We start from the raw sequence: 23,183 nt of genomic DNA, 5'->3' as shown, positions 1-23,183 counted from the left end.
TACCAGATGTCTAGTAAATCACTAATTTTAGACGTCTAAATAATAGTAAGACTTTTAGACGTCTAGTCAACGTCTAGTTTGGGCACTATCCCTAAAGTCTAGGGTTAGAACAGGTCTGGACGTCTAGTAGACTACCATGTGTTCCCTGGGAAGTACTTGCTATATAGGCGCATAGAAAGTCCACAAACTGTCAACAACGACATCTATATACCTTGTCCACAAAAGGTACACATAAGGTAGTTCAAGAGATTGTCAAAATAATGTCAATAGCAATTCCTGTTGACTTGATCAACAAGAAGTCAAAGTCAACACACTGTCAAGACAGGAAACAAGAAGTCCACAAGAAAGGAAAAATCCATTTTCATAAGGGCGGGAATTATCCGCCGCATTCCTGCGGTGTTCAGACACGGTTAGCCCATTTCAGAGTATGACGGGCCTGGTTCCGGCGGACCCTTTCCGGAATGCGTCTGAATATCGCCAGAATAAAGTCGGCCACACATGTCTCATTATTCCTCTGGCTCTCTCGCGAATTACCATTTCGTAAAAATATGTTCTACGCGGCGACAGCGATTGTCGCGGTTCATAGTTGCGGCGTTCGTTCGACCACTACAAGCATATACGCAAGGTGGCTTTCCGGTATTTATGTAATCGTATCCTGTACAAAACTTCCTGAATAACCTGAAACTGGCCTCTATCCGGGAATTATCCTGCGCGTTCCGGTGATGTTCAAGCACAATCAGGCCATTCCAGAGTATTCCGGTGTTTGCGTAAGATGATTACGGTAAATGATACACGCGCATCTGCACCCGAATTAGAACAAGATCGATGGTCCATCGAACGAAGCAAGCACTTTTCCTGCGTAAATGGATATCCGTAAACACTTATCGATGCCGATCACTACGTGACTTAATTCGTTCCTCATAATGACTTATGCTGAGCCACTGAAACTAGTGGCAATATATGCACTGTAGTCAGAAATTTCCGCGTTTCTTATTCGAAAGTGAGGTGCTCCCTCCAAATATGCTGACCCAAATAGTACAGAAGAGGCGAGGTAGGTGAACCTAAATGAATAAACTGCCTCGGGCATTACTATTGTTGTCTTGTTTTATATTCGGGACAAAACCAGGACGACAAAAAGTACATAATTGAACATGGAAACTACAAGTGTATTTCAATACAGTTTGGTAGTGCACAAATATAATCTAACACGTGCACGCATTTCTTTTTCAATACCATGATCGACTGAATAACTTTAACATTAACTTTCACGAGCTTTATGTGCGGTATTGCATATTCAGTCTGGTTCTGAATCAACTGTGTTGCGTCGTCCACCACGAGCAACTGAAGAAAAACAGTCACTTTCTTCCTTCTTGACAAAACAATGAATATGGCCATACCTTATCGCTCGCACTTTTTCATACATAACTGTGTAGACAGACAAACCGCCCTTTTGTATATTTTCGAAGAAAATGTAACGGAGCGCAATGTTGCCGAAAGTAAGTTTCACAGTGCTCAATGTAATGTATCGCCTTGCCATGTACAACATCTCCTCCATTGCCAACATCACATTTTGTAAAGTTGAGGATTTTTTTGCCTACACTTCTAGGACAGAAAGAGAGTTCCCTACTAGTGCAAGCGAGGCGACCTGTTTCTTAATAGGTTGCGAACCTTTTATAACGTGAAGGACGTCATGATTACAGAGTTTAAAGTGAAATGTGGATGAAGTGCAAAGTGGACCCCACCTCATCACTAAGTGTCTAAGTTGATGCACATTGAACGTGCAGTGCCATGGGCTGTAAAGGACTGGGACCTGCCTCACAAACAAACTGAGAAGCCAACCTGCTGTTTCCAGTTCATTCCAGGATATTGACTGTCCCACAAGTATGTGAACCTCGCTACCAGTAACATGAAGTGTTGACGATACGCGTCAGAGAGAATGCCATAGAGAACAGGAATAGCATAGAAGAGCAACCAGGCTCTATATTCATCAGCCCTCTAGTAGAAGCGTCTTTTTACGGAGTGGGGAACTCCTGTGACGTGGTCAGACGTCGAATTTTCTCCAAGTTCCTGTCAATCTGATACACACATTTGCTTATGTACCATGGCTGTCCCTTGTTCCCAGAATTCAACCGAGACAACAGGAAGTATCGCACATCAGCGAGAAGCACAGAGTGCATGTATACCGCTAGAAAGCTGCGTGCCTGGTGAAAACTGGCAATAATGCTCACAGCTATTGGTACGTCCACACCTTTGACCACTTCTTTCTCTTTGATAGCTTCAATGCCTTGAATGTTCATTCCTGAAGAGTCTCGAAGAGTATATTCCTTACCAGGTTGATACACATGGAAAAGCTTTGCCTGTGTGTGACCACTATAACTTTCTCCAGGGTGTTCACAAAATGGACAGCCGAACATGCCACTGAACTGTTTCACATTTTGGATCATGGCGCATGCCACAGCATCCACTGCACAAACTGGCGCTGTTATGTAGGACGTCGCTTCTTTCGCAGTTCTTAGATGAACCTATACAAGACCATTTCTCTACTTCTCCTTTTTGTTTTTTCACTTGCCTGTAGAATGGTCGAAGAAAAGTATTCATAGTTGGCTTCACGCCAGACGTAAGCGAAACCGCTTTCTCAGTGACGGAGGTAGCTCTGGAATGACATAGGCCACAGTGACCGTTCCGAACTCTTCAATATATGGACGCTACCCATGTTCCAAAATAATGTGAAATTCACTCCCTTACTTGGCACTGTCGCCATTACTTTCTTGTACATTTCTCCATGCACTAGGTGTTCAAGGGCGGTAGATGAAACCTTTTTCTCTAGTTTCTGGATATTCAAGGTACTCGTACAGGCGTTCATTTTCCTGGAAGCTACGAAGCGTATAAGAGACAGGTATTTGGAGGAACATGCCTTTGTTCAATCCCACTTTTCTACAACAAGGACATCATTTCACGTTTTCTCCATGTACTGAATATAGTAGGTGTAATAGATGTGCTTTACAACACCGGAACCCCTTCGGAAGGAGCTCGTGAGCTTGAACAATGTGTGGCAACTTCTTGACCGAAAATTAGGAGTCGGCAGCAGGCTACTTATGATGAAGAGGGGTTCTTGGACGCATTGTCTTGTCCAAGCTAACTTTCTGAAGAACGCACGGTTATCGTGGAACTTTCATATAAGCGGTGTGCAGCGCCTATAGAGGCGCTGCCGCTCGGCCTCCTGGTAGAGCAACTGTGCAAATGCTTTGGGAGCCATTGAGCATCGTTGGGCGCTAGCAGACGACGGTGCGCCCGTTTGCATTTACGTTTCCTGCAAGCGTCCTCGTACGATTGCTTCGTAGTAGACGAAGTGTGTCCAGTCTCCGAGCAGGCGCGTCTTGGTTAGGTTAAAACGCGTGTAATTTTTACCATATAACGCACGCGTGGTTGTTGGCATTCTGGCAACTCGCCTCCACAGCTTGACACGCAGCGGTTGCAGCTCGCCCGCTGTTTCTCCATTGTCAAAACTCCTGAACTCGTAAATTTTTTGTTTAACAATAAACCTTGGCTTTAGCTAATGTCCTGATTGCTGGGTTCACTTGGATTAGTTCCACATGGACACACCAGTCCGGCCTTATTATGAAAGCTAAAAAAGGCTTTTTAGTTTCCCTTTTCATTGATTCAAAATGGAAACAACATATTTACTTTATTTGCATCATGCCCTTTACACTGTTTCCTTATTAGGTTTGAGTTTGAGTCTTTCGGTTTATGATCAGATGGCGTTGTTTCGTGGCGCTCGAACTTTACTGGGTCTCTGAGAAAGGAAGATTGCACTTATGTCTAGAGAGTGTGGTTTAACTCTCGAGAATAGTCTGCACCACACAAGAATGTGAGATCGTTGGTTTACACACACAAAACCTTTTCCACACACTATGGCAGATTGTGCTGATGTCTCGCTTTAATTGAACTAATGCGATTAACTGAGCTAGAAAAAATAGAAAAAAAGTCGTTTTCCACAACGTGTCACTTTAGGCGAAGGCGAAGTGCAACATGCGCCTATTCAAGCGACAGTTTTCATATGTAAAGTTTGCACAGATGCAGTGCAAAGATTGCAGTGTGTGATGTTAGTTGGGTAGTCGGTCAAAGCGACTATTAGTGAAGGTTGGGACAAGGTGCTAGCGGCTAGCACCTTGCATGACCAGGAATTGCGGCACAAAAAATTCGAAAATTGTTTAATACCATTGGGTGGTGATAGCTGACGATGAACGTGGGAACAGACTCCAAACCTTGCGCAGATATACGGAACCAATGATGAAAATGCAAAGCTTGGACAAAGTGAAGCTCGGTAGTGGAAGGGATGCCTGGAAAATGTTTTGGGGAAGCCAGGAGTCGGAACTTCCCCAATATATTTTCCACTCAGGACAGGTCTGCTCAGGTCTGTGTTTTCCTGACTCAGGACAGGTCTGGAGATGCTGTTTAAAGGTCTCTCTGGTGGTAGCAGCCGGTCTGGTCCACGATCCCTCGACACTGCCGCAGAATATCTTCACGAGGATCGGTATCGTTTCCGTCGCCTTGATTCCCATCTCGATGCCCCTGACCCTCGTACACGCATAGGTATTTTGGCACCAACTCATGAGACGCTGTTCCTATTGCAAGATGTTGGACTAAAAAATGATAGTCTACTTTGTTAACTTTCGAGTTCCAATAGCCAAAGTAGACTGAATTACGCGTGGCCGGCTTTAAATTTCATTGAGACATCTGTACCAACCTTCTCATTGCGTATTGTTCGCTTTCCTGTGGGGGTGGGGGTATATTTATTAGAACAAAGAAAAAAATGGGGAGGAAAGGTTGATGTGGGCTTAACTCTGTGGGGTTAATGTGGGCTTAGTACTAGGTTTGACGACTTTCTTTTCCTCTTTTTTTTTCGGCTACTAGGCAAGCAGCATATCCTCCGATTTTTATTGTGATTTACTCAATGTGGGTTTATTTCAGAAGAATGTGAATTGAAATTAGATACGTCAATTGTCAAAAAAGAAAATCGCAAAATCCTTCACATTTTATCACTTTTGGTGGCGCACACTTTTCAAAGCAGTTAACCCAAAATTTCCAGGACAATGTCGAATTATCCTTCCTTCAAGAAAAGAGAGTAAAATTGAATAAAAATGACTGTACTGCTTGGCACAGTGCCAAATGCGTATGAAATGTGATAGCATTACAACATAGAAAGGACAACGACTCTATTTCTGATGCGAAACAAGCAGACTTTCGGGAGCTTTAGCCACGACCTACTCTATGCTAGAGACCTGGACAACTGGCGATCGTCTATGGGAGAGCCGGCCGGGTCATGGGATAGTTACGGTAGTGGCCACTGCAAGCGCCACATAGCATTATTGGGGAGAGGGAATGACACTGCCACCCTTGCCACCGTCTTTCGTGCTACTAAGTGCTCTGTTGCTAAGCACGCGCTATTCTCTCTCTTACTGCTTCGTCGTTGTCAACACAGCCCACCATGCATTGCCGCGGTTTCGGCAAGTAACGTGGTAACAAATAGTGCGAGCTAGCGACAAATCCCATAGGCAAGCGGCGATTGCCAGAACTACTACCCCGGTGCTGGGAGCTTTGCGGATGTCCAGGTCTCTAGTATAGTAGTAGGTCGTGGCTTTAGCAGCTCGGCAGCACTCTACGTGAGCGTTACTATAAAGGAAGCTGTCAAATCAAAGATCAACAACGGCTTCGAAGGAATTAGGTATTGACATGTGTTTCCGAAGCATCATCGTTAAGACTTCCGTTCTGCAAAAACTCGCTATTTACTCGTAAGACCATGAACCTGAACGTATGTGTGTCACCGTACACGATCCCTGGAACGATTCTTCTTCGTCTGGGTGCTCTTCATTTCGGGCGATGCAGAGAATGGATTTGTGAACACTGTAGTAGGGGATGCATTTCATGCAGCGACACACTATAACACTTCTCATGAACAGACAGTCTATCATTGTGGCGCTGCGTATGGTCGGCACATTCACATCACCCACGATGTTTCAAACTGAAGGTCTCCTGTGCCGCGCGGCGCATACGCTGGGTTTCTGCGGGCCGACGTTTACGTTCGACTTTGGCCAGTGCGCGTATGGCGGTTCGGTTCGGCAGTACCAGTAGGCGGGTAACGAATAGTTATACGAAACTATTTCGAGGTTTAGTATAGTTTGGTATTTGTGCAGCGTCACGCGTATTTCGGCCCTCTGCAGCAACGTGCGCTTTCCCGCACGCTGTTTCCTGGCATTAATGAGTTTTAGCATATCGTACGCTATCGCCTTTGCGTGTGCAAGAGATAGCGTTGGTGGTTCTGCGCACGCATAAGCAGGGCTATGCGAATGGCGCAGAACCACCACGCTGTCCCTTACGTACGTAAACACGGCGGCCTATGTTACACTAAAACTCACTATTCTCAGCGGCACGTCGCTTACGTTCGTTTTTCTTAAGGCGTGGTCCTATAGCCTCGATTTGAGAAGCATCAGCAGAGCAACAACAGCGGAGCAGCAGAGCTGCAGTGACACGAGTGGTCCCATAAGCACTGCGCGAGAGCAGCAGAAATTCCCTGCTGCTCCCGTATCCGAATTGTTGGTTGCTGTGCTGCCCTGTTGCTCTGCAGCCAGAGCAGCATAACGTGCAAGCAAATTACTTTCACGTCCATGTTGTGTGAAAACCATACCGACCACATTTTTTGTGAGTGTCGACGACTTACTAGCTAGGTTGTTGTAAATGAAACTGACCCTTCAAAAGGGTAGAGATGTTCAGACAACAAAAAAGTTCGATAGAGACAGATATTGAACCCATTCCTTGTGAAAACAGGCAGAAAGCAGTGAAGACTAGCAGAAGGGGCCTTTGTTTTCGTTAGACAATTTTATTTCACTAAGAGGAACGTACGCATTTGAGTCACCGTAAATCAAAATATCGAATACTAGTAACGAGGCGATATTTATATACGACAAAATCCCGAAGAAGAATCTCCACACAACACAACAAGGACTGTTCTGCACAGCAGTGGGACGAACCTACATTGAATGCCGCGAAACTGACTACACATCAACGAAGAGTCAGTCAGGTAATATGAGGCTGTGACCACCACCACACTCCAGTCCACTTATGAGCTACAAATCCACAATATGTCTGTCACACAAACGCCTTTCACCTGGGATTGTGTTCCTAGGTATGTGTACTAAAAGGCTTAGCTGCTGGGTACGCCTTCGGAATGTGCGAAATGTAAGCAATGCCGCAGTTGCCAACACGTTGTTGCATTCGTTGATTTCCGGGCGTTGAGGCTTACATGTTTGTGTCGTCCATAAGTGTGGTCTGCCTCGGCTATATCTCGTTGTTTATGCCAACACGTTTTGTGTTTCCTAAGCCGCTGCCGCCGCTAATTCAAAACGAAGCTATGGGACGCCTCCAGCAGCAGAGCAGCGGCAGCAGAAAGCTGCTCTGCTGCCATGTTGCCGTGTTGCTGCTGCTGCTCACATCAAGCTATGGGACCCGGCCCTTAGCGAACGCCTCCGCGTCTCCCGCAGCAGTGGCAGCAAATCTGCGAGCTCTGTACTTGCGCGAATGGTCCGCAGCACGTTGTTTACACTCGAACTCCGTGATGTCGGACGACATTGACGCTACAGGAAACGCACTGTGCAGACACTAGAGAGGTACAGCTGGTCGCAAACGCTGTACAAAAGCGGTACAATAAAGGAACAGATGAAAGAGGCTTGTGTTGTGTTTGTTTGTTTGTGCCTTCGTGCCTCAGAGCAATTACTTTTCAACAATGGAGGAAGCTCCACCAAAGGTCTGCAACATGATGTCAGCCACTTCAAAGGAGTCAAGTGTTTGGCTTATGGTGTTTTAGGAACCGCTATCGTAAAGAACTTCCAATCTGCTAAATCCACGCCCACCAAAACGTTTCTTTTCAGTCGAGGCGGCCAATGAAGAAACAAACGATGGGGAGATATCTCCATCTAGTATGTAAAATCAACGTAAACAACGAAAATCAGCCGAGGCAGACCAACACATATAGACGACACAAACACGTAAGGCTCGAACGCCCAGAAATTAACGTATAACGAACATGGGTATTCTGATTTCCGGTAAGATATGCAACCGCTACACCACGGCAGCAGTCTTTCCTTGAGATAGAGTGTATCAAATACAAGGGGGACGGACAACTTATTCTCTCTTACATACCCGCCTCGTGTCTGACTGAGTGAGAAAGATGTAAGAAGGAATGGGGAATAGCGCGATTGGATGTTCGTCCCCCTTGTACTTGAAGCACACTAGCTGAAGGAAAGTCTGCTGTTGTGGTGTAGCGGTCGCTTATGTCAATCAGAAGACCCTGGGGGCTTAATAGCTTTGCACGTTCCGCGCAACGAGGCGAGGCTCAGTAACGAGTCATGAGACAAACGAAGCGAGCAGACTTATCAGCAGTTTACCCCAGCACTAATCGCTGCTTTTCGTTAGACTCGCGCCTGTGCTCGTTACGAGCATTCCCGATGTTTGACGTCACCACGGTCAGAAGAAGGCAGTCTGTGTTGTGGTTGTGGTGAAAAGACTCGCCGTTGTCGGCCTCAGAGATGGACAAGGTCACGACTCACGCCCTTGGGGATGTGCGTCCTGGGCCGACTTCTAAGGGAACTGTGCCGACACACGTCTGAAAGCGTCTGCGGAAAACCGAGGAAAAACCCAGGACCGCACAGCCGACACCGGGGTTCGAACCCGGGAGCTCCCAGTCTCGACGTGACGTGGCCAACATGCTAACCACTGAGCTACGCGAGCTGGCAGTCTGCGTGCAAAACTGCCATTTACTCGACCAATAGGGAACATTCTGCTGGTTCCTGTCTTCTACTTCCTCCGTGGTTTTGGCGGTTTAGGTCTTCAACGTAACGTTATGAATCCAGGTGACAGGGTGAGTGATATTGTTATTAACGGATTCTGTGAAGATAAAATTCTAGAAGAATTCAACATTTTTTTTTGCAGCTTGACACAATCTATGAATTTGACGTCATTACGTTCTCAATATCCATTAGAAAATGGTGTTACCGAGTCTTTTTTTGTCTCACCAACGTGCGAAAGTGAAGTGTTGTCAACTGTTTTGAATTTGAAAAATAGTAACGCACGCGATTGTGACAACGTGCAGCTTAAACCTATTAAATTTGTCATTGATATCATTATTCACGCCTTGACGCACATATATAACTTGGGTTTAAGCACTGGAACGTTTCCGAAAAATATGCAAATTGCCAAGGTTACCGTTATTCATGAAAAAGGTGACATGAATGTTTTGTCCAATTATAGACCTATCTCGATACTCCCCGTCTTGTCTAAGCCATTAGAACGCATAATTTTCACTAGGGTGACGTCGTTCATGGATAAACACGCATGTATTACAAGTTCACAACACGGATTTCGTAAACACCGATCCACTGAAACAGCTCTATCAGCAATAAAGGAAAACCTGTTAAGAAACTTTTAATCCAAATTATACACATTAGGCATCTTTGTGGACTTTTCTCAAGCCTTCGGCTTGGTAGACCACTCCTTGCTCCTGTACAAGATGCCGCACTACGGTATTCGTGGGCCAGCTCTATATCTGTTTGAAACTTACCTAGACCACCGTCGACACTTCGTTCGAATAAAGGAAAACCAGTCCACTACGCGTAAGCTAAGTACAGGAGTCCCACAAGGCAGCATTCTCTGGCCAATTCTATTTAATATATACATCAATGACATCGTGACCCCTGGCACTAACACTCAATATGTAATATATGCAGACGACACAAGTATTTTTATTTCGCACTGTGACATTTCTTTGCTAAATATACTTGCTAACGAGTCCACAGCTGCACTTTGTACATGGTCAAGAAATAACAGTATGTTCATTAACCCCAGAAAAACCAAAGCAGTGTTATTCAGACCCAAAAACAAAACTTGCCATGCCGCCTTAACAATCAGTATGAATAACAACGTTATCAATTTGTCCAGGTCTGTAAAAATTCTTGGTGTAACGTTTTCCGACACATTAACATGGAATGATCACGTCATGGAAGTAAGAAATAAAATATCAAAGGCAATCGCTGTCTTGACGAAGAATCGCTCCTGCCTCCCTACATCAGTGAAGCTTGATATATAATTCTCTAGTTATGTCACATATTAATTATTGTCACCTAGTTTCGGGTAACACAACGTGGACAAATACACAGACGCTACTTCTGCTGCAAAAAAAGAGCTATTCGCGCAGTTGCATATGTTCCGTATGATGCCCACACAGACAACCTCTTTTCCAAACTCAACGATACTTAAAATGTCACAACGTTACCCGTTCATAGTCTGTAAATTTTACCAAAGAGCATTAAAATATAACAATGAATATTTTCTTTCCCTGCAGAACCTAATGAAATGCGCCCATCTTTATCCCACTCGTGAAGCCAACAAATGGATAGTACCCTCCTATCGCACGTCCTACGGCACACAATCATTAACAGTAACACTTCCTACTATCCTCAATGAACTACAACAAGCCAACATGGTGCTGGAGGCTAATCCCGTGTCACTCAATGAATGAAAAACTTACTTCTTGGCCAAACAATAGATCGACATATTAACTTATATATAATGTCGCAAATGTTACGATCCTTGTATGTGGGTATGGCATCGTTGTCCTTGCAGTGTATTTTTCTTTTTTTCATAGTGTATTCTAGTCGAATATCTCTGTTAGGTAGTTTGTGCTGTGTGCATCGTATTGTTTTATTGTATTGTTTTTTTTTTGTCTGTACGTAGTGCTCCTCTATGCTTGCTTTGTTTCTGTGCATCCGCAACTCTCCGTTGCAACTGCCGCATTGTCACTGGGGTCCTTGGCCTTTGTCAAGCAGCTTTGCTGCTTTTTGCCAGGCCCTCAGTATTCATGTCTTTTTGCATGAGTAAATAAAGACAATAATAATAACTACGCTGAAAGAAAACAAGCTGTGGCGAATCCCCCTTTGTGGGTAACGCCTATCCGTCGTGGGACAGAAGAATAAACATGTCGTTTTCTAATCGTGGTGCCCGCGCAACTGCTGAGCAGTATGCCATTATAGTGCAGTACATGCAGGACAACGTGAACATGTTGCGCGGCACGTTTTCGCCCGTCTATACGGCACAGCAACGGGACAGGGAGTGGGCCTAACTGGCAGAGCGCCTCAAGGCCGCAGGAGGAGCAGTAAAAAGTAAGTGGTGTGGTCACTCTCACACGCGGCATGACCTATAAGTTGTTACGTTATTTGGTGCTTGAGCGAGCGGTAAGAAGAAAATTACACCTTGAATCCAGGGATGACCGCTTTCGAGAGATGTAGAGTTTATTCTCTCTAATAGGCAATGCAAGCTTAGAAATCGAGCATCAAGTGCAAAGCGGCACGTATTCGAACGTCCAGGTGCAGGACAGGGGTAGCCCTGTCTTGAAGGACCAGCTGACCACAACAGAGGATGGATTAGTTAGCTTGCTTCGGAAATCGGCATTGGCGGCCTGAGCAGCCGACCGCTGAACTTCGCCTTGGCGTCAAGATCAAGGCAGCACTGCAGAACAGCCACCGGCTGCTCATACGTTGCGCTTGCACGAAATGACGCAAAACGATGGGGATGTACCTAGTGGTATGTTTAGTACGTAGAATTTATTACCCTGTACCACAGTACATCTCAAGCTTTATAATGAATGCATGTGCCTATTAATTTTGTATTGCGCGACAGGGGCGCAGAATGAAACGTTCCAGGACACAGAGTTTTTGTCGCAAGCTATGGCGACACATAGCCCATCTCACGCGGGCGGAGTGGTCGGCAACTGGGCTATGTCACCCCCTCAAGCAGAACGGCCAGAAACTGGAGAAGTGGACGAAACGGAGCGCAGACACAGGGAAAGAAGCCGGATAAGTAAGATTAGTGGTGACATGAACGTATACACGATTCCAAATGTTGCAACTCAGCGCCTGCTCTGTTGCTATTGCGCCATAAAATCCCGAATCATTATCATCAGCAAATCACGTTTGCAGAGGCTCTGCGGCTTCGGTACAAAAATCAAGTTGTGCATAGCTTTCTTATCCTGCAAACGGAGGAACAACGAATGCTTCGTGAAATCTCCGGCTCGATCACAGCAGCCGTAAGGGCGGTGAACAGGTTGGCTGCCGCGACGGAGCAGTACAGCACAACCCTACGCGAAGTCAAGGAAATAATAAACGTAAGAGCATCTATTGATCTTTATTGTTTTTATTTGTCCTCTTTCACCAAGTTCACCAAGTTTTAGAACAATGAACATATATTACATAAGCCACAAAGGCATATTTAAAGCAAAATGCAATAAAACACTTTTCACCGGGCCGTTTGTCCACTGAACTGCCTTGCGACATTGTCACGGACTCTTGTTCTCAAAGACCCGCCGGCTTCTTCCCACTTCTCCTGCTTGCATAGCGTATTGAACGTACCAGTGGCATCCTCAATTGAGTTCAAGTCCCGAGCTTTCCCTGAGACACACGTTATGTAGTGTAGCACAAGCGTTGACGATGTGCCCTGCCATGCTTGGTGCGTAGTGCAACACCCCGTGATGACAGCGGAACCGGCTTTCCAGTAAACCGTTGCACTGCTCTATTACAGCGCGTGCTCTTTTGTGCCGGATATTAAAAAATTCCCTCGCTGGATCCAGCTCAGCTTCGAGCCCTGAGTATGGCACCATCAGGCATGGCTAAAGATCGTAACCACTGCCTCCTGTAAAAAAGAAAAAAAAAAACTTACTCATGAGTCTTACCTTATGAGTCTTACTGATGTGCAGTTATCTGCACATCAGAACAGGAAATTCTCATTCACTCACGGTTTATTTATCGCACAGATAACGGTGGGATAAATGAACCGTGAGTGAATGTTGGATGATACGCACCTTCGTTAAGGACAGTTTACGCTCAAACAAATGTGTACACCACGTTATTCTGCATGATTTAAAATAAACTTGTATTACGGTCTGATACTGCAGGAAGACATGCAGGGGTAGCTGCTATCCGGGTTCAAGACAACGCAAGAGCGAGGCAAAATATATGTTACATTAAGAGTTCGTTTCATGCAGTGCATCCTGTCTCTGTAGTGCGACATAAATATATCGTGCAGAAACATGACGCATGCTGAAATTCGCGCATACTATTTTTACGTTGATGGAATGATATCCTTTTCTGTTTACGTATAGAAACTCATCCGATGGTGGGGCGATGATTGGCACATGTGTGCAGCCAATCGCACCAATGACTCCGGGAATAAGATGTTTTTGCTAAAAGTCTCGTTTTATGTCCAACAGGCTCGCTGCACCAGACCTACTCTATCGTTGGACCACCTCTGGCTGCTGCATAGTGCTCGTAACTTGACGAATGCAGCGACTTGTACTGCTCTATGGGAGCCCAATTTCGAGTTGGTTCCCGATCGGTGTCTGATAAGTTCCACAACCGTAGAAGCGTAGTGCTCAAAGCACCTCCAATACAGGATGAGGCAAAGTGTACATTCTTCTCTGCCCTTGAACGCTGAAACAACCTAACTTCGGTATACAAAGAAAAAAAGAAGGGGGAAAGGTGGGGGAAATCGCTTTGCATGAACGTTGATACCTTCAGTAACATGAACTGCCACGCTGAACACGAACATCTACGCGTATCCAGTCATTTACATGGTCATTCCGAGGATTAGACGTGGTGGTGCTGTTGGGATGCTGAAGTCAAGGGAAACTTCATCCTTATTGCACCTACTGGCCTACGCCATGCAAAAATCTAATGCATGTTCACGTACCTTAATCTCAAAAGGCAAAGCGTCCAGCCGCCAGGAAGACGGAGTGAGGTACGGCTGTAGGTCCTCACAAACAGGGCTCACACCGTACTTAGACAAGCGGAATAGTTTCACAAAGTCCACTTCCTCCAACTGAAAAGCCTCCTACCGCCTCCGTGTACGTGGCGCACAGTTCGTTCTGTAACCTCCCATGCGAAGAATACGTCCGCCATGTTTCCTAGTCGTCATACCACCACAACGTTGGCACGTTCACCTTACGACAAGGTTAACGAAACGATCCATCGTACCATCACTTACCGTGCGTGCAATCTCTGCTTGTCGCTAGGCTTGCTCGTTAGCGCTAGCGTGCTCAATTCGAACCTTTAGGTTGGGAAGCCGCCTGCAAGGAGAACAATAGCCTGCTAGCGAGGCTGTCATCTCTCCGACCAATAGTATACATACGTTTCAGCTATTTACATGGCTTTGTGGTCGAAGTTACCGCTGCGCCAATAAAACACCAATCATCATCATAATCATCAACATGGCTTCTGTGGGCCCACTGATCTCGAGTGGAAAGGACTGGATCGCGGATAGGGAGCGCGAGCGTGCGGGCACCAGCCGGCATCTTACTGTACCCAGAACAGTCACCGCAGCGATCATGGCAGCTTGTTGCAATTACTGTCGCACCAACCGTACCGGCAAGGATGCAGGGTATAAATCTTTACGGGTGAGTAATTCTTTGTCAAGGAACAAACAGGCGCTCATTCTGTCCATTTGTTTCACAATTATGAAGTGACCAGCACTTGATGCAAGCTGTTTGATGGCTGTTCTGAGGTTCAAGCGAACAGACTTTAATTTTACCCGGTGGCAAATATAGTTTGAGTGTATAATATGCTAGAGAGAACATATTACGCTACACTGGTAGTGTTGTCATCAGTGTATGTGTGAGCACTCGAGCGCTTTTCTGCGTGCATTGCGAGCACGGGACATGGTGTTCTCTACCGATGCTAGTACATATAGTCATTTCTTTGAATCACCTTCGCGCACAAGTTCGGTATTACGTCGTAATGAGACCAAGAGGGTCACCCTTTTTCTTGTATTTGTATTGTTTTGTGCCTTGGTTTGATTTATGACAAAGAACCGCTGCCTCCGTAATGGTGGTGTGGTGCGACTTGGACACCGCCTTTGTGTCAGAGCTTTGTTGTAGCTGGTTGCGATCAGAATAATTTGTAGCGTGTCGTGTTATTTGTAACAGTGTTTAAGACAAAAGTGGTCTCTGGTTTCCTGTTATGGGGGGCCACCCAGAAGGTCGTCTGTGCAGTGTAATACCATCGAGGCTCGGGATAGGCATCACGTTCGTCATCCACAGGTTCTTATTTCACGGGGAGGAACCACCTCAGTGCACGCACTGTGGTGAGCCTCTCTCAATTTTTGCAAATTCTCTTCACGTGTTGACGTCATAGAACACATCACTTCAGAGAGTCCCCGCAGGGGGCACTGGCTTCGGCTGGTGTTTGGTGAGTGGCGCCACCACGGACCCCAGCCCCCAGTCCCAAGGTGTTAACCGTACCGTGCCGAGGGGATGTGAGGTGAAGGGTAGAAACCTTGAACGGTGGCGGTCAGGGTCTTGGTCAGGCCCTGGCCGAAGGGTTTTTCTGAAAACTCCGTGACCTTCCCGCATGTATAGGCATGAAGTGTGGGTGACCTGGTGGAATGCCTAGCAATCAAACCTGTATGATTAAACACTTATCTTCTCCCCTGATCGGGGGTGGCAAACGCCCCCGGACCGAAGTCTCCAGACCAAAAGAGCATTTTTTCTTGTCGAAATGCATAGTGTTGTCTTCTAGTTCTTCGGAAGAAGACAAACGTGTACCACTTGGGAAGATGTCGCCCTTCTTTATTGAGAAGGCGGTGTCCTCCCTCTCTAACCACATCACCGAAATTAAGAAGTTACGATCAGGTGACCTCCTTATCAAGTGTACATCGGAAAAGGACTGCCAACAGATCTTGACCACAACAGAGATGCTTGGGCTCCCCATATCCGCATCCTTACATAAGACTCTGAACACATGCCGTGGTGTGTTCAGACTCTAACTTAGACGATGTCCATGATATTTTTGAGAAGCACAACACAGTATGCTTTTGTGTTCAAGAAACTTATCTGAACACACATGTCCAAAATCCATTCCGTAGATACAATATTTTCCGCAAAGATCGAGATGACACAAACCGTGCATCTGGTGGTGTAGCGATCATTACAAGGCAGTCTCTTCCAGCCAAAGAAGTTAATTTAGTTTTAGACTTGGAGGTTGTAGCTGTGCAGGTGTGCCTCGACAGAATTCTTACCATCTGCTCAGTCTATCTCCCATCATCGTAATCCGTTACACAAAAGGACATAGAAGACCTGTACAGGCAGCTTCCATCCCCTCTTATGCTTTTGGGTGATTTTAACGCCCACAATCCCCTCTGGGGCAGTAGTAGAATCGATAGTCGTGGAAGAATGCTAGAAAGAGTTTTGTTGTCATCGTCTAGCTGTCTCATGAATACCGGCTTACAAACATATGTGCATACAACCACTCAATCTTTCTCTGCATTAGACCTCTCCTTTTGCAGTCCATCTCTGTTTCAGGACCTGCAATGGACTGTGGATGAGAACCCTTATGGAAGTGACCACTTCCCAGTCATTTTAAAACATCACCAGTCTGTGAACAGTCTAACAACACGACCTCCCAGGTGGAAATTGCAAGATGCAAATTGGAATAAATTTATGGGAAAATGCGACCTCTCACTAATCCCCTTTGATGTGGTGACAATAGAGGAAGCTAACAACCTCATCACCAACATTATTCTGGATGCAGCAACTGCGTCCATTCCCCAAACTTCTGGTAATCTCCCAAAGCGACCCAAGCCTTGGTGGAATAGTGAATGCCAGGAAAGTCGCAAACTTCAAAACCGGGCGTGGGGCACTTTTCGGAGGTACCCCACAACACAAAATCTCTTACTTTTTAAAAAGGCACGAGCAAAGGCCAGATGGACGCGAAAACAAGCAAAGCGGTTCTCTTGGCACAACTTTGTGTCTTCTCTGTCCTCTAATACCCCATCCAAAGTGGTGTGGGACAGGCTTCGTAAAATCCGTGGGGATCATCTCAGCCGCTCTGTTCCTCTTCTAGAAGTCAACGGCCAGGTATGCCAAAGCCTAGAGGAACAGGCTAATGTCCTTGGTGAACACTTTGAAAACATTTCAAGCTCCTCACACTATACAAGTGAATTTCTTAAGACTAAACAAAGAGCTGAAAAACAAAAACTTGCGTTACGTGATGGTGATGGCTTTGCGTATAACCAACCATTCACCATGGTCTCAACTCATGCTCAACTTTCACGCTCTTTATTATCTGCCAAAGCAACTGCTCCAGGCCCAGACCGAGTTACATATTCGATGCTTGAACACATGTCTGACTCTTCAAAAAAATGTTTACTTGACTTTTTCAACCATGTCTGGATACAGGGCACACTTCCATCTGCATGGAAAATTGCCACTGTAATACCCCTCTTGAAACCAGGGAAGGAAGCTTCGAGTCCAGGCAGTTACCGTCCTATTGCTCTTACAAGCTGCATAGGTAAGACCTTTGAGAGAATTGTGAACAGCCGACTGATTCATCTCCTAGAAACAAATAACTGTATATCTCAATTCCAATGCGGTTTTCGAATGGGGTGTTCTACACTGGATCACCTCATTCGTCTAGAAACAACTATTCGTGAAGCTTTTGTCAGGAGGCAACACTGTTTGTCAGTTTTCTTTGACATGGAAAAGGCATATGATACCGCATGGCGATACGGTATCTTGCAGGACCTCTATTCCTTGGGTATAAGGGGTCGTCTTTTGAAATGCATCGCTGATTTCCTTCAGCAGAGAACATTTAGAGTTCAACTGGGAACTACTTTATCCCGTACATTTGTGCAGGAGAATGGTGTCCCGCAGGGATCCGTTCTTAGCGTCACATTATTCTTGGTCAAAATTAACTCCATAGCCAGTGTCATTCCACCTTCCATATCATATTCTCTATATGTGGATGACATCCAAATACCTGTTGTTCGGCAAGCTTGTCAAGATGTGAACGACAGATGCAGCTGTGTATAAATAAAATGGCCAAATGGTCTTCACTAAACGGGTTTAAATTCTCCACAGAGAAAACAGTGTGTGTCCACTTCGTGAGAATGAGAGGAGCATTTCCACCACCCACACTCAAACTTAATGGGCAAGATATCTCTGTAGAATAGGAGAGCAAATTTCTTGGCGTCATATTCGACTCTAAACTGACCTTCAAATCCCATATCCAAAGCTTGAAGGTTAAGTGTATAAAGTCGATGAATTTAGTGAAAATTCTCTCACACAAGTCATGGGGTGCGGACCAGGAAACTTTGCGATGTGTGCATACCTCTTGCATTCGTCCAAAGATAGATTACGGATGTGTCGTATATGGCTCCGCCCGTCAGTCTGTATTGAAAATTTTAGACCCTGTCCACCACCAGGGGCTTAGGCTCGTGCTCGGTGCATTCCGAACCTCGCCGGTCGAAAGTCTATATGTTGAATCAAATGAATGTTCCTTGAACAGACGGCGATTTTACCTTGGGGCATCATACGCCCTAAGAATAAGAAGCTACCCAAAACAACCAGCCTTAACCTGCGTTACAAAAACACGGTTCAAACAGATGTTTATTAACAGGCCTTCGGTCGTCCCTCCTTTCTCAATGCGACTTGAGAGGGATATTGAGCATCACGAAATTTCTTCTTTTAATTCCCAAGTTGTAGAGTGTGGTAAGAGGGTCCCACCTTGGGAACCACTTCCAAAGTCTGATACCACATTGACAAAATACAGTAAACAGAAAACTTCTGCACGAGTCCTACAACAAGAATTCGAACACTTGAGAGAAAGCTTTGGAAATCACACCGAAATTTACACAGATGGGTCAAGCTCTAGTGCAGGAGTGACTTGTGCCATGATTTCTGGTACATGCACAAAGTCACATCGTATTAACAACGCAGCATCTATCTTTACTGCAGAGCTTTACGCCCTTATCTTGGCACTCCAGTACATTCTTCATGGTTGCATAAAGTCTTCGGTAATATATACAGATTCCTTGAGTTCCATCAGTGCCATTTGTAGCAGGCACCCACAAAAGAATTTTCTTGTTCAACGTGCACAATTCTTAATCAGTGCAGCACAGAAGAAGGGCTACTCTGTAATCCTCTGCTGGGTGCCCAGCCATACAGGCATACAGGGAAATGTGTTTGTCGACCGGGCTGCTGCTGCTGCAGCTTCAAAAGACGTCAGTCCTTTCGAGATACCCATGCAGGATATTAGGGCAGCGCTTAGGAAATCACTGTACACAAAATGGCAGAGCTTCAGGAACACTCAGACACAAAACAAGCTACACTTGATTAAACAACACATCCAAAGTCATGGAGACCGCCAGGAAAATCGTCTCTTGAGTGTTCTGCGAACGAGGTTGCGGATAGGCCACACCTTCCTTACGCACAAATTTTTACTCTGTGGAGAAGAGCCGCCACTGTGTGAAATCTGTGGTGAACTCCTCTCTGTCATCCACATTCTTATCGCCTGCCCACACCACGAAATCCATCGTCAACATCATTTCACAGAGTTTTATACGTATTTTTTGCCTCTTCATCCAGCGCTCTTGCTTGGCGATGAGGCTATTGTCCCTTTCAGTAAAATTTTTAATTTTTTAAGAGACATTGGAATCATAAGTCTTCTGTAGAGTTAGTCTTGTATTTTAGATGTTACTTCTTCCCGTTTTAAGTATTGCACCTACTTTTTACTAGTCTAATTTTAATCACAGTGTTGGCGCATTATGACCTGTGTTGTCAATGCGCCATTAAAACTCCAATCATCATCATCATCATCAACTTCAGAGAGTTTTATATACACCTTTAACCCTTCACCCAGCATTATTGCTTGGTGATGAGGCTATAATTCTTTTTAGCACAGATTTGAAATCTGTAAAAGATATCGGGATTGAAAACATTTTGTAGTTTTAAACTGATGCAGTGCGTTTATTTTATTTTTAACTAGTTGCGTCCTAACCAATGTTCTGATGTATTATTACTTTTGTTGTCGATGCGCCATTAAAGCTGGAATCATCATCATCAATACAGGTTCCCTCATAGCCGCCTCTACATACTCAAGAAATGGGTGCAGAACCTGCGCAATGTCCATACACTTCGATTACCACAGCACCTTCAAAAAGTAAAAGCATACGTGTCACATTCGATTTTAAAGGTACTCATAGTATAGAATTTCTCGTATTAAGTGTTGTAGATCTAATCCATCTCTACGGCATAAACTCTCAGTAATTAAAGATCGTGGTGGACCTGTGATCACTGTTTGAGTTAATAGGCATGCACGTAGTATACATATGTGCTATAACAAGAAAATTATTTCGTAGGAATGCACTTCTCTTTCTACTGACGTTGCGTACGTCTACTGTTGATCGCATTCATGCTGCAGTAGGTTTACTTTGGGCCCCTTGGAACTCTCGGTAGTCGCTTAGCTGCAGGGCCGACCTCGGTGGCTCAGTCGGTAGCATCCCAAGAGCGTGGGTTCGAACCCGGTCGAGGGCGGTGGCAACTTGGTGGAAGGGTACAAGTTGCTCAGACACGCCGTCTTCCGCGACGGACGTTAAATGTGATGTACCGTTTGTTCAAATTTCTGCACACAATATTCCACAGACCCGACCACTTGTATCGCGACGTAAAGCCCCGAATTATTATCAGTATTATAAGCTGTAGGAGGAGTGTCCTCTCAGCACGCAAAAGTGTTGACATATTAAAGGATATGACACAGTTTGAAGGATTTCAATTCTGGAAATTTGCAATGGCAGAGCCTGCCAGAGTGAGGCTTACTGAATATTTTGTGGTGTCGAATTGTCATAGAGGTGGCGGTTCTTCTCAGGGTAGGAACATTTTAGAAGGGAACGAAAAACTTGAAATTAATGAAGTGGTACTGTGCACTTTGTAATACACTGAACACATAGGCAGGAAAGCAAAAATTTAGAAATATGCATGTATCAGAAAATAAATAGAGGGCAGTTGCTATTCATTGCTTATTCCAACATAAAATTGGGTGCAACAAATTTACATAGTGCACCTCTACATTGTCATTTCTGAAATAAACGTATTCTTTTGTGACCTTCCTGTACATTCACTGTATCTTGAAATGCATAAGTGTAAAAAATAAATGTTGAACTTGAAAAATGTATATTCTCGTTATTCATAGAGGATAACATCCCTTAGCTTCTTTACAAAAGCATATTTTGTTACATCTTTGTCGCTCAGAATGCACAACCCAGAAAGCCCTCTTCCACTAAACCTAACCCCAGTTGCTTCGCGGCGCTAACACGGAATTAAATAAATTAATTTTAAAAAACTAAACCTCACATTTGACATGATTCAATTTGTATCATTTCACAGACAGGGTACACAGGGCCACAATCACATCTGTCTCAAGCTCCAAACCATCCTGTTGCAGTTTGCAGACCATATATATGTAGTGCAAGAGAGCCTTCGCCGATTAAAATGTAAGATGGGAGTCACAGTTGATGCAAAGTGACTCCTATGAGAGACTTTGAGGATGAAGAAAAGCGTGCTAACTGCGGAAAGTGTCTTCAGATCTTCAAAGTGTAAAAGATCTTCAGAAGTCGTGCCTGGTTTCAAGGCAGTGCTACGACGCTCTCTTTTGATAATGATTGGACTCTGAGATGTGCAGCTGCAGTTGGTGCAACGTGCTTTACTTAACAAACATGACAAAATCGGTAGTGGATGGTAGCCCCCCTTCCCAACGCAGCTTTGCTCTCACGCTGCAGCTCTATTCAGCAAAAGCATGCGAGTACGCATGAAGAACATTGAACTTCGCACAACCACACCTGCATATAATCAGAACAAATGGAGACAGAAGAAGAAAAAAAAAGTGCGAAGCTTCAAAAAGAGGCAAGTCTTGTGTCTCAAGGAGATGTTACCACTTTCAAAGTAACTTGGTCAGCCTAGTACCCAAATAAACTGGCCTAACGGGCGTGATCTAACTGTCTAAAGTAATTATTTGGGCTGCTTCGGCGTGTATACACTTGCGAGGCATTTCGTCGAGGACACCACTCTCATTCACTAAAAGACTCTGCGGCGATGCTTGATATAAATCATACTACAAAATTACACTAATGATTACAAAATTGTATGATAGCAAACAACGATCAATGCTCGCAGTCTCGGTTGCTTCCCATTGTTTTGTATGGGCACACACAGCGCTTCAAGGCCCTCCAACATGGCGGTCGAAATTCGCGCCTCACCCCCACGATCCTCTCTCCTATGTGCCATCCAGCCTTTATACATAGTAGATCAGTGTGTGGGCCTCTCAAGATCGTTTTCATCGTCGTCTAATCGTGCGCTCGTGCTCCACTGGGAGCTAGGCCGGATTTTCAGCTCACCGTATTACTTCCTACTCAAGAATAACTGTTGGCGATAGTTTCCCGAGCATGACGTACAACGTAGAACCACTTTCCGAACGAAGAAGCGCTGCAGCAACATTGCCCATCTTTGCGACAGCAAACGCAGCTAAGGACCAGACGAGTGGTCCGGAACACACGTCAGCGAAACGAGCTCGACGGATGGTGACGCAAGCGAGTGCATTGCGCCCCTGTGGTCTTAACGAAAATAATGCGTCACACGTCGCTTTCAGTGCGTCACGTGTCCGAGTTACTGATGCGTTGCGCTTTCTCAGCCCGCGACATGCGCACGGAGTCAACCTCGGAGTCAATCTCGGAGTCAAACTCGTCAATAGTACCGATGCCAGCGATTACACCTTTGTGCTGTTAATGAAAATAGTGCGTATAGGCCACGTGAAACGCCCCACGTGACGGGTTTTAGCGAGTCGCCGCCCCTCGTTAACTGCCTACGTTTGTAGCCTTTCCTGGCGTCTGCACCTTTTTCCTTGAGTTGCTTAACTCGTAAAGTGTCGCGACAGTGAAGAGTGAAAGTCGCGAAAGTGAAAGGAAAGGAGTGAAACTTACATTGTGCTGCACCGAGGCCCAAAAGTGTGTTAAAGAAATGCTATCGCACTTAAAAAGTGCAAACCTTAATTTGCAGCTGCCATTTGGCTATAGCATCCATTGCATGGCCTTTGCCGTGCAAAGGGCGGTTTTTGTAAGGGAGGCGCGGTTCAGAGGGGTCGGGTGCCCGAACGCCGCTAATTCCGCAGAAATAATTTCCAGCATGTCATTGCATGTGGCGAGAAGCAACCGGAATCTTTTCTTCATAAAACACGTGTGATGAACGAAGACGGCAGCTGGATCACTCCTTGTGGATCTTAATGCATCCGCCTCGTACGTCTCCCAGCAGGTTACCGGTG

This window comes from Ornithodoros turicata, chromosome 4 (genome assembly GCF_037126465.1).
Source record: "Ornithodoros turicata isolate Travis chromosome 4, ASM3712646v1, whole genome shotgun sequence".
In the NCBI taxonomy this organism is placed as follows: Eukaryota; Metazoa; Arthropoda; class Arachnida; order Ixodida; family Argasidae; genus Ornithodoros; species Ornithodoros turicata.
The sequence above is the reverse complement of the archived record's forward strand: the minus strand, read 5'-3'. Positions refer to the sequence as shown.